The following is a 13,458-nucleotide window of genomic DNA, read 5'->3' on the forward strand; positions in this document are numbered from 1 at the left end:
AAAGACGAGTTTAAAAAAACTTGCAGTTTTTGGCTCACAAACCGAAAGCTTTCACAATCCGTCTTCGTCTTGAACGTACAAGCATCCACATGATCAGATCTGGAACTCCTTCTTCAAGGGCTCGATGTGATGACACCAAAGTCTTCCGAAACGTAATCTTCCAGGAAGATAAGACAAAAGAGTGGGCTTCGTTATATCTCACTAGATTTGGAAACAAGGTGTTTCCGATCTTTCTCTCGTATTTCTGAGAATGGAATTGAAGCAATTCCGATGGGAAGAAATAGGTTAAATTTTGATTCACATCAACCCTCTATTTATAGTAGTTTAAAATGTATTTTTATAAAATATTCCAAAATATTCTAAAAGTTATTATTTCCTTTTATTGTGTTCACACTAGTTGATTGAATCTCAGCCATTGGATCTCAACAAGTGAATCCTATTTTTTCTCTCATCCGTTAGATCAGTATCTAGGATTTTATTTTATACAATATATAAAATATTTTTCTGTTAAGACAATTTAGGAAAATATATTCTCCTAAAATTTAGCCTAAATATTAGGAGAGAATATAGGAAAATATATCTCCTATTTATTCTCCGATATTTTAGGAACATAAAAACAGAAAAAATACTAGTTTACCACACCAGTGCAAAAAACGTCCAACACCGTAGGGGGTAGACGATTTTTTACTTTTTTAAGGCCCAATAGATTTAAGCCCATTAAACACTTATTTACCTATCCAACAATAAATAATAAGTTTATTTACTTGATCTAGCAATAAATAAATAACATTACTATAAATATTTATTTAATTCCCAAAATACCCTTTTGGGAATTAATGCTGTCAATCACTATTACAACAAGTGAGATTATAATAATAATAATACATAATATTATATTAACGTTCATATCCACCTTTATCGAAGTCGAATTGGGGACAATAGACCTAGTAGTTAAAGCTTAACAAATCCGATCAAAAAGACGAAATAGTCCTTTTCTCTTTTTCGATCGATTTGTCTAATCTTAGTAATTACTCCACTGTGTAAGCTAAGACTGCACTCTCCTTTAATACTAGAATTATATTTACTCATCGTGACGAGTCTCCACTGATTTGGTCAGTACGTGATCATGACCCTCCAGGTTCTGCCTGTATCGTGATAGATGAATTTGTTTCGTTATACCTTTCTCGTTACATATAAGCCCTAAGAATCGTTGCTTCCCCACTAGTACAATTGATAGCATCAGGTGTGACAAAAGTCGCACCTGAAAGTGCCAGAGTCGCACCTGAAAGTGTCATCAGGTGCGACTTTAGATGCGACAAAGTCGCATCTGAAACTCCGCACCTGATGATATCATGTGCGACTTGTCGCACCTGAAAGTCATCACTATCAGGTGCGACATTTTAGGTGCGACTAGTCGCACCAAACGTCGCACCTAAATATACTCCAAAATAAGTTATTAAAGCGGGAGTTATAGTATCAGATGCGACTAGTCGCATCTGATACCTTCGCGGGAAACGTATTAGTCGCATCTGATAGTAATTCCCCGCGAAATATTTGGCGGGTTACAGTAAAATCAGATGTGACTAGTCGCATCTGATACTTTTCCCGCGAAGGTATCAGATGCGACAAGTCGCATCTGATTGTTTGTAGTTTTTTTTTTAAAAAAATGCTGATTCTAATAGATACAGCCTATTAATTATTTAAAAAGTTGCAAAGCTCGGAGATCGTCTGATGTATTTCTTTTGGCACAAAAGGACGAATACCAACAGCTAACAACCTCTCCAAGATCACGTGGCAATCATGCGACTTCAAACCTGTGAGCTTTCCATCAGCAGTCACATTTTTCTTCAAATTCCCAGCGACCCCATCTCGAAATTTGACAGATTGGAGGAACTCGGTAAATCGCTTCCTCTGAACAAGGGATAAGGTGTACGATGCTCGCAGTTTGTACCACGAATCCCCTTGTTTTTTCAAGTGGAGAGCGGTCTTGATGCCCAAGTCCATCAAATCAAACCTCGCCTTATCTGTGTCGTAGTTCTTCTTTTCTAAGCTGAGCAAGGTTCTGAGAAGATTCTCGCACACGTTCTTCTCTATGTGCATGAAGTCCATGTTATGCTTCAACTCCAAATCTTACCAGTACGGCAACTCGTAAAAGATGCTTTTCTTGGCCCAATTTAGTTCGCACTCGGCTCGTTTTTGTTTTCTGCCCACGGAGCCAGCATGTTTGCCAGTTGTCATGCAAGAGACACTAGCCAACTGAGCGAGTATGTCTTGCGGAGTCAACTTATTCGGTTTACTGCATTTCTCGTGGCGATCCTTGTAGTGATCGGTGCTTTTTCTCAATCGGTGACGCATAAGCAAGAATCGACGATGGTCGTAGTAGACGATCCTGTTTCTGACTTTCAAAGACGGCGTGTCAAGGTTGCACGTCGGGCAAGCGAGATACCCTTGGCCACTCCATCCCGATAAATAGGATCGAGCTGGAAAATAGTTAATCGTCCAAAGTAGCGCGGCACGCAATCGAAGCACTTCATCGTTGGCGCCATCTCGAACGCGGAATCCGGTCTCCCATAGTTCTTTCAGCTCTTCGACAATTGGCTGCAAGAACACGTCCATGTCCTTTCCTGGTGAGTGAGGCCCCGGGATCAAAAGCGTCAGCATCAAGTACTCTTTCTTCATGCATAACCAAGGCGGCAAGTTGTACGCAGTTAGTACTGTTGTCAATGGTGCCCACAAGAAGAGTAGTAGTGTCTATTTATGTACATTTGATGTCATATAGTCTTACGAAGACTCTTGCTTGTAATTGCCTATTCATTCATTAATAAAGTTGAAACGTTCATTCAATCTTCCTTGTCTGAAGCTTTATGATCAAACCATAGTCTTTTAGTCCATAAACAAACTTAACAACTTACGAAGAGACAAATGTAGATTTGCATGAACAAACTCTTCGTAGTTTGCTTAAAACGATATATTCGCAATCTTAGGGTCAAAGGACTATTGACCTCAGTATGATTGTTAGAAGAATCTATGATGTCTGGTTATGAGGCATTGAGAGTTTGGGACTCTATAGTTCTTCTAGGTATCTTCCGAAGGTACTGAATTGACCAGTGCACTTCTAGAGACAATATAAGAACAAACCATTTAACCTCTTATGTCTCGAAGTCACTATGTATGAATTGCATCATGCTTACCTTAATCCTGAAATGAGACATGCCATTTCACACCTTAGTATTCTCATTTGAGAAAGTCAAAGTTCGGACTCACTATGTGATTCCGAACAAGGCCTATTGGTGAAGTACTAAGTTGTGAGTCTGTCATGAGTAACTTTGTGAAGTTCTCATAGATATGGAATTCATGTACAAGATTGCTGAAATGCAATGTATGTCACCTCATGCTTTGTTCCTTGGAGTGTGAATAAATGAACTGGCCAGTGTCCAAATTGAGTCCTGACTCTTTTGGATGAAACAATGTGACTTGTTAGCTCCTCGTCAATACATTGTTTCTAACTTATTCACAAGCGACAAAGGAGTTGAGGAAATAACAGCTAGAAGGGTAAAATGGTAATTTAGTAAATCCCGACTAGCTGATGACATTCATGAAGGGTAAACATAGATAATATTCAGTGGATCCGCTCATCATAATTAGGTCGAATTCTTGAGTAGAAAATAAATTCATTTGAACCGAGAGATTTTCAGTGTCAGCTCTTTAGTGGAGTCAGTTGGCATTAAGCTAAACTTGGAAAAGGTTTGTGAACTTTTGAGTCCAAGTGTTTAGCTAAAGCTTTGTTCATTTGGGTCCATGAGGTCACTGTCACGAATCACATCGATAGGAATAGTTAAACTGGAAGCTAAGCCAAAACAAGAACGAAAATAGTTAAAAGGGTATTTTTGTCTTTTGAGACATAAGGATGAAATGGATGTCAATAAATTTTGACAAGTTCATTTGATGACTTAATGTCACTCGGCCATAATATGATTAATTGGGCCTTGTGAATTAATTTCATTTCATAAGAATTTTATTGAAAACTCTTAATGGGCCTTTTTCATGTTCTCATGAATAAATGAAGAAGCTTCTAGAAGCTCCTTCTAGAAGTGAAATGGGCGCCCATAATACCCAAGGAAAGAGAGTTTATTTTGTGCATAAATGTATTTAGATACTTGCCAAAAGAAAAAGAGGAAACAAATTTCCCACACATGCAATGGGAAATTCGGCCAAGTGAGAAAAGGGAAAGCCAAGGAACAAAAAAGGAAACAAATCCTTGCCTCTAGGAGGCAGCCTTGGGCGCCCAACAAGGAATGGGAAATGAAGGATTTTTGCTCATGAATATGTGATATTCTATAGAAGAGGAAACTACCTTATTGAAGGTGAGACCTCTCCTATAAATAGGAGCCCCATTTCCTCACAATTCATTCATCCAAGTTTAAGAGATTTGAGAGACTCTCTCTCTAGAATTTGGCCGAAGTCCTCTTCTCTCTCTCTCTAGTTTATTTTCGGTTTTCTCTTGTCTTGGCACCTAGGTCCTCACTCGACCTAGTCTTTAGCTCTGCGACTTCGAGACTCGTTCTCAAGTCGTAGTGTTTAAAAGTGCCCACTCACTAATTCCTTCTTTTCGAGTGATTTAGTGATAGAAACTTTCGTGGTTGCTCGAGGCGCCGAGGAAAGAAAAGAGAGAGACGTGCTGCGAGGGGAGACGAACGTTGCCAACCTTCCAAAGGCTCATCAACGTTCAAGCATCAAAAGGGTTAGTAACTTTTATAGCTCATATTAGTTTTTATTTACATGCATATGCTCTTGTCTAGGTTAGTAAAAACTAGTTTTACTTAAAAAGAAAATTTTTAAAATTCCGCCGCTTTGCGAAGCGTTTAATCTTTTTCTTAAACCCTAAATCGATTCCAACAAATGGTATCAGAGCTATGGTCAAAGGAATGCATGTGCATGTTTTTAAATTATGAGCTTGAAAATCGTTTTCGAAAGTTTACTAATTTTGTGACAAGTTAGAATTGTAATCTTAGATTTTTTTTAATTTATTGCTCATGCCTTTAAATTAAAAACCATGTTGATTTTCTATGAGTTTGGGATGATGTTAAAACACATTAGAATCAGTTCTAAAAGTTTTTAATTTTTTATATTGAAAAACGTGTTTTAAAGGTTTGAGAATTTTCGAGTAAATTTTGTGACTAGTTTTATTTTCTTGCTAGTACCGTTTATTTACTTGAATCGTTTTATGCATGTTGTTATTTCTTTTATTCTATGTTATTACCCTGCTAATAAAACACAAATAAAAGCTTTAAACAACCTCATAAAACGTTCCGTTACACTCGTTTCTTTTTCGCACCTAAAAGGACAAAGCTTTAATTTATTTCTTTTTCTTCGAGCTGGAATGTAAACCCGCATTAAAAGCGGCATAACTCTCTGCTCAGAAATCGAAATTTAATGATTCTTGAATCAAATTAAAGCTCTGTCTGTCCTCTGTCCAATGCCACCGGTTTCGGCTCAAAAGGACATCGGAGCCGCCAGTTATGGCGATTTTACTCCGAGGTGCGCGGCTGTCTGAAACTCCAGTTTTTTAGAAATCCGGATTTTCAAACCCCACTACCATGAGTTATAGAACTCTAATGAGAAAACTTTCTTGAGCAAAAATGTTTTTCATATGATTATAAACATGATGTGTAAGATTAAAATGTTTTGATTTTTGAAAGATTAATTGAAATTGAATTTTTACAAAACTAGTTTGAATTTTGAAAAACCGTTTTCACTTTCAAACTTGAAAATATTTTGTCATCCAAATCAAATAAGTTTTCAAAATGTTTTCAAAACTATATCTATATCACATATGTTCAAAATCTATATGCTCTTGAAGTTTTGAGTGGGAGGTCTCTTTGTAGACAAAACCGAAAAATAAAAAGATGTGTAATCTCAAACTTTCAAGTGTTCGAGTGAGTTGAAGTTCACACTTCCCTCACGTACTTTCCCGAAATAGAAAATAGGAAAAGATCGAGTATGTCCCTTGTGCCTTTATGCACTAATACTGCTCTGAACATGTCGATCTAGGATTCTCTTCTAGTTGTCCGCTCTGTCGCTCTCTAACTAGGAAATCTGTTTCCGAACTTAAAAGAGTCGATGAACCAACTCCAAAAACTAAGTGGGAGGGTTATATTCGTTGTTTGTAACCCGCGATCCCCAACACTAGTGAAAGATGCAATCACGTGGGACTAAGAGCCGCTCTTGCGACCCTCACTTAAATGTGAGTACTCCAAGGCGTTATTGCTTCGATCATTGCTCAATGAGCTACGTCCGAGAGTGATGCAATGATGGCAAGGCCTCCCCTTGGGGGATTGTTTTTCAAAGCTGATCTTTTGGACTAAGTGGTTGGTTGCACACTTAGGCTCAATCCCTAGTATCCTTCCTTAAGGCTCTGCGAAAGGATGTGAGTGATCAAACCAATTTACAAGGTGGCTAGTCAAAATGATGTACTGACATCTTGGCTTAGCATTAATGATGTGTCATTTACTTATAAATGGAGATTTTTTGCGGCCTTCTCTTGAGGGAGTAAATTATCGTTTGGTTTATAACACCTTTGGGTTTTACAAAAGTCTTAATGAAACTTAAATCCTAAACCAAAGACTAATCATAAACTTGTTTCAACTTAAATAGGCAACATGTCTCTCAACCCTCTCTCAACAATTCTTTCCTCGAATAAACTCGAAGGCGACAATTACGTCGACTGGAAACGTAACCTCGACATAGTCCTTACTGTCGACAAGCACAAATGGGTTCTCATCACCCCCTGTCCTCAAACGAATGATGATTCAACGCAAGAGGAGAAAGACGTCCTGGCGGCCTGGCTTCGATCCGATGAGATTGCGAGATGCTATATTTTGGCATCGATGAACAATGTGTTGCAACAACAACATCGTGATTTCGAAACTGCCACCGATATGCTCTACAATCTCCATGAGATGTTTGGAGGGCAAGGACGTCAAGCTAGGCAACAAGCGGTCCGACAATTCATGAACTGTCGTATGAAGGCTGGAACTCCCGTTAGAGATCATATGATGCTGATCATTAGCTATCTCAACGAGATGGAGATTCTTGGATCTGAGATTGATGGGGAGACCAAAATAGATATGATCTTGGAAACTCTCTCCGAAACCTTTGATACCTTCAAGTTGAACTATTCCATGAACAAGCTGGAGTACACTGTTACCGAGCTCATGAAGGAACTTCAAACCGCTGAGGCACTCACTAAGAAAAAGAGGGCTCAAGGAGAAGTACATGCTACTGCCTCCACCTCTGGATCTAAGAAGAGACCTCGCAACGCCGAGAAGAAGAACCAACCTAAGGTTCAAACGAAGAAGAAGGCGCCAAAGGCTCCGAAGGTGGACAAGTCTAAAGACAAGTGCCACCACTGCAACGAGCCTGGTCACTGGCGTAGGAACTGTCCCGCCTACCTCAAAACCAAAGCTAAAGGTATTGTACTTGTTACTGAAGCCTGTTTAGTAGCTGATAATGTATCATCGTGGATTATTGACTCCGCTGCTACTAACCACATTTGCTGCTCCTTGACTGGTTTTAGGAAAAGCAAAAGCTTAGAGGATGGCGACTTCTGCTTCAAGTGGGGTGATGAGAGCGTGGTGTCTGCGAAGGCTGTGGGATCCGTGACGCTATCTTTTGAAGATCGAACTTTAAATTTGAATAATGTTTATTATGTTCCTTCCTTTGGGAAAAACCTAGTATCTGTTGCTCAACTTTTCGAGCAAGATTATTATTTAAAGTTTATAAAGAATGGAATTCGTATTTCTTTTTCTAATTCTTTTGTCACTGATGCATGTATGAAGAATGGTCTTTTTTACATCTATCCCACTCAACCTTCTCTATTAGACACCGAAATAGATAACGATCTAATTAGGGAGCCAAAGAGGATCAAACTTTCTGAATCCTCCGATCTAACAAAATCAACATACCTCTGGCACTTGAGACTTGGTCATATCAGTCTAGATAGGATTAAGAGACTTGTGAGGGACGGTCCACTCCAAGACTCTGCAATAGGTTCACTACCTACTTGTGAATCCTGCATAGAAGGAAAAATGACTAAGCGACCTTTTCTGATAAGGGTCGAAGAGCCACTGAGTTGCTGGAACTAATACATTCTGATGTATGTGGTCCGCTCAACCAACAGGCACGTGGAGGATACGAATACTTCGTTACCTTCACTGATGATTACTCAAGATATGGGTTTGTCTATTTGCTCAAACACAAATCCGAGACCTTTAACGTATTTAAGGTCTTTAGGGCTTTAGTGGAAAAGCAAACTGGCAAAGTGATCAAAACCCTTCGATCCGATCGAGGTGGTGAGTATATGTCTGGAGAGTTCGATGACTTTCTTAAAGAAGAAGGTATCGCTTCTCAGCTTACCGCGCCTGGCACACCTCAACAAAACGGAGTGTCAGAGAGAAGAAACCGAACTCTTATGGAGATGGTTAGATCAATGATGAGTTACTCATCACTCCCGCTTTCCTTTTGGGGATATGCCCTCGAAACAGCCGCCTACATTCTGAACCAAGTTCCGTCCAAAACGGTTCCTGGTACTCCTTATGAACGATGGACTGGCCGTGAAGTGAATCTTGGCCGCATCCGAATTTGGGGTTGCCCTGCACACGTGCTAAGGCAAAAGACTAGCAAGTTGGCTAGTAGGTCAGAATTGTGCCTGTTTGTAGGATATCCGAAGGAAACCAAGGTTTTACTTTCTATAGTCCCGAGGACGATAAGACTTTCGTTAGCACGAATGCTCGTTTCCTTGAGGAGGACTTTATGAAGGATGCGAAACCTAGAAGCAAAATTGTGCTTGAAGAAAAGTTGGGTGAGGAAGCTTCTACCTCATCTGTAAGAACTGTTCTTACCCCAACTGAAACACAACCTAACTCATCAGAATCTCGTCAAGTAGTACTTCGACGTAGTGGGAGGGCTACTCAAAAGCCTGACAGGTACATGTCTTATGGAGACTCTCTTGTAGCCGTCTCTGACATGGATGATCCTGTTTCCTATAGCCAAGCAATGGCTTGTTCTGAATCAAACCTTTGGCTTGACGCCATGAAAGTTGAGATGCACTCGATGTATGTCAACAAAGTCTGGAAACTTGTAGACCTTCCTGAAGGGATTAAACCCGTAGGGTGTAAGTGGATATACAAGAAGAAAAGGGGTCCTGATGGGAACGTTGAGACGTTCAAAGCACGACTTGTGGCGAAGGGTTATACCCAACAAGAAGGGATTGACTATGAAGAAACCTTCTCGCCAGTCGCGATGCTTAAACCCATCCGCATACTCCTATCCATAGCTGCAGCTCTCGACTATGAGATCTGGCAAATGGATGTCAAGACAGCCTTTCTGAATGGCAATCTTGACGAGCGCATTTACATGGCTCAACCAGACGGTTTCGTGGATAAAGGTCAAGAGACCAAGGTTTGTGAGTTGCTTAAATCCATTTATGGACTAAAGCAAGCATCTAGGTCATGGAATATTAGATTCGATGAAACTGTAAAGAGCTTCGGCTTTGAACAGTCAATAGATGAGCCTTGTGTTTACAAGTTAATACACGAAGGCAAAGTTGTGTTTCTGGTACTATATGTCGATGATATACTACTCATTGGTAATGACGTGGGTAAGTTATCTGAGGTTAAGGTCTGGCTAGTAAAGCAATTCGATATGAAGGATCTAGGAGAAGCCGCGTACATTCTGGGAATCCAAATCTTTCGAGATAGGAAAAACCGGACCCTGTCGCTCTCTCAAGCATCTTATATTGATAAGGTGATGGATCGCTTCTCGATGCAAGACTGCAAGAGGGGTCAAACACCCTTTAGGCATGGAGTTTCACTCTCTAAGGACCAGTCTCCCAAGACTGCACAAGAGATTGAAGACATGAGGAAAATTCCTTACGCCTCTGCCGTAGGAAGCCTCATGTATGCTATGCTTTGCACCCGACCTGATATATGTTTCGCCGTTGGCGTAGTTAGTCGTTTCCAATCCAACCCTGGACCCGAGCACTGGATTGCTGTTAAGCATGTTCTTAAGTATCTTCGAAGAACTAGGAACTTGATGCTTACATACTCAGGTACTGACCTGACTATGACGGGATATACCGACTCCGATTTTCAAGCGGATAAGGATTCCAGGAAATCCACTTCGGGATCTGTGTTCATCCTTAATGGTGGAGCTGTTGTGTGGAGAAGTATTAAGCAATCTTGCATTGCTGACTCCACAATGGAAGCAGAATATGTGGCTGCTTGTGAAGCATCCAAAGAGGCTGTATGGCTTAGAAAGTTCCTTAAGTATTTGGAAGTTGTTCCAAACGTCGACGAGCCCATGACCCTTTATTGTGATAATAGTGGGGCTGTCGCTAACTCAAAGGAACCTAGAAGCCATAAGCGCTCTAAGCATATTGAGGGTAAATACCATTTGATTCGAGAGATCGCGCAACGCGGAGACGTGGAGGAGAAGTAGATCTCTGGAAGATCTATTCACCAAGGCCCTAGCGAACCTGGTCTTCGACCAACTTCGAGAGGGATTAGGCATGTAGGACTACTCACATCTTCTTTGAGTCAAGTGGGAGTTTGTTGTCAATGGTGCCCACAAGAAGAGTAGTAGTGTCTATTTATGTACATTTGATGTCATATAGTCTTACGAAGACTCTTGCTTGTAATTGCCTATTCATTCATTAATAAAGTTGAAACGTTCATTCAATCTTCCTTGTCTGAAGCTTTATGATAAAACCATAGTCTTTTAGTCCATAAACAAACTTAACAACTTACGAAGAGACAAATGTAGATTTGCATGAACAAACTCTTCGTAGTTTGCTTAAAACGATATATTCGCAATCTTAGGGTCAAAGGACTATTGACCTCAGTATGATTGTTAGAAGAATCTATGATGTCTGGTTATGAGGCATTGAGAGTTTGGGACTCTATAGTTCTTCTAGGTATCTTCCGAAGGTACTGAATTGACCAGTGCACTTCTAGAGACAATATAAGAACAAACCATTTAACCTCTTATGTCTCGAAGTCACTATGTATGAATTGCATCATGCTTACCTTAATCCTGAAATGAGACATGCCATTTCACACCTTAGTATTCTCATTTGAGAAAGTCAAAGTTCGGACTCACTATGTGATTCCGAACAAGGCCTATTGGTGAAGTACTAAGTTGTGAGTCTGTCATGAGTAACTTTGTGAAGTTCTCATAGATATGGAATTCATGTACAAGATTGCTGAAATGCAATGTATGTCACCTCATGCTTTGTTCCTTGGAGTGTGAATAAATGAACTGGCCAGTGTCCAAATTGAGTCCTGACTCTTTTGGATGAAACAATGTGACTTGTTAGCTCCTCGTCAATACATTGTTTCTAACTTATTCACAAGCGACAAAGGAGTTGAGGAAATAACAGCTAGAAGGGTAAAATGGTAATTTAGTAAATCCCGACTAGCTGATGACATTCATGAAGGGTAAACATAGATAATATTCAGTGGATCCGCTCATCATAATTAGGTCGAATTCTTGAGTAGAAAATAAATTCATTTGAACCGAGAGATTTTCAGTGTCAGCTCTTTAGTGGAGTCAGTTGGCATTAAGCTAAACTTGGAAAAGGTTTGTGAACTTTTGAGTCCAAGTGTTTAGCTAAAGCTTTGTTCATTTGGGTCCATGAGGTCACTGTCACGAATCACATCGATAGGAATAGTTAAACTGGAAGCTAAGCCAAAACAAGAACGAAAATAGTTAAAAGGGTATTTTTGTCTTTTGAGACATAAGGATGAAATGGATGTCAATAAATTTTGACAAGTTCATTTGATGACTTAATGTCACTCGGCCATAATATGATTAATTGGGCCTTGTGAATTAATTTCATTTCATAAGAATTTTATTGAAAACTCTTAATGGGCCTTTTTCATGTTCTCATGAATAAATGAAGAAGCTTCTAGAAGCTCCTTCTAGAAGTGAAATGGGCGCCCATAATACCCGAGGAAAGAGAGTTTATTTTGTGCATAAATGTATTTAGATACTTGCCAAAAGAAAAAGAGGAAACAAATTTCCCACACATGCAATGGGAAATTCGGCCAAGTGAGAAAAGGGAAAGCCAAGGAACAAAAAAGGAAACAAATCCTTGCCTCTAGGAGGCAGCCTTGGGCGCCCAACAAGGAATGGGAAATGAAGGATTTTTGCTCATGAATATGTGATATTCTATAGAAGAGGAAACTACCTTATTGAAGGTGAGACCTCTCCTATAAATAGGAGCCCCATTTCCTCACAATTCATTCATCCAAGTTTAAGAGATTTGAGAGACTCTCTCTCTAGAATTTGGCCGAAGTCCTCTTCTCTCTCTCTCTAGTTTATTTTCGGTTTTCTCTTGTCTTGGCACCTAGGTCCTCACTCGACCTAGTCTTTAGCTCTGCGACTTCGAGACTCGTTCTCAAGTCGTAGTGTTTAAAAGTGCCCACTCACTAATTCCTTCTTTTCGAGTGATTTAGTGATAGAAACTTTCGTGGTTGCTCGAGGCGCCGAGGAAAGAAAAGAGAGAGACGTGCTGCGAGGGGAGACGAACGTTGCCAACCTTCCAAAGGCTCATCAACGTTCAAGCATCAAAAGGGTTAGTAACTTTTATAGCTCATATTAGTTTTTATTTACATGCATATGCTCTTGTCTAGGTTAGTAAAAACTAGTTTTACTTAAAAAGAAAATTTTTAAAATTCCGCCGCTTTGCGAAGCGTTTAATCTTTTTCTTAAACCCTAAATCGATTCCAACAAGTACCACATGCCACATGCTGTACGATAAACTCATTTCTCCGAACGGATTGAATCCATCCGCAGCTAGTCCAAGCCGCACATATCGAGGTTCTGCAGCAAAGCTTGGGTATCTCTCGTCCAGGTTTTTCCACGTCGTACCATCCGTAGGATGTCGTAGAACACCAACTTCCCTGACGCGATCTCTTTCGTGCCACTGCATCAGAAGCGACGTGTGTCGAGACGCGTACAACCGCTTCAATCGATCTTACGGGGGAAAATATCGCAAAATCTTTTGCTTCCATCTGCTCTCGTTGCATACTGGGCACACGTCGACTTCCGCGAGATCTTTTCGAAATAGGACACAATCGTTAATACACGCATCGATCATCTCGTATCCCATGCCAAAACGCTTCAGCTTCGCCTTTGCCTCGTAATGCTTCTCCGGAATTCGATTACCAGCTGGATGAGACTTGTTCAAGAGCTGCAGGAGTTCTGTAAACGACTTGTTCGTCCAATGGTTCGTGACTTTGAGGTGCATCAACGAAACCAAGAACGACAAAGAAGAAAACTATTTGCATCCAGGGTACAATTCTGCTTCCAACTCGGCGAAGAGGTCTTCCACTTGCTCCTCTGCACGCACCTCGCTCTGGGTCGGCTCCGTAGCATCGTCGAAATCCTCGTGATCCC

Source organism: Urtica dioica, chromosome 7, assembly GCF_054948205.1.
Source record: "Urtica dioica subsp. dioica isolate 48M chromosome 7, U.dioica_male_clone48M_v1_H2, whole genome shotgun sequence".
NCBI classification, from domain to species: Eukaryota; Viridiplantae; Streptophyta; class Magnoliopsida; order Rosales; family Urticaceae; genus Urtica; species Urtica dioica.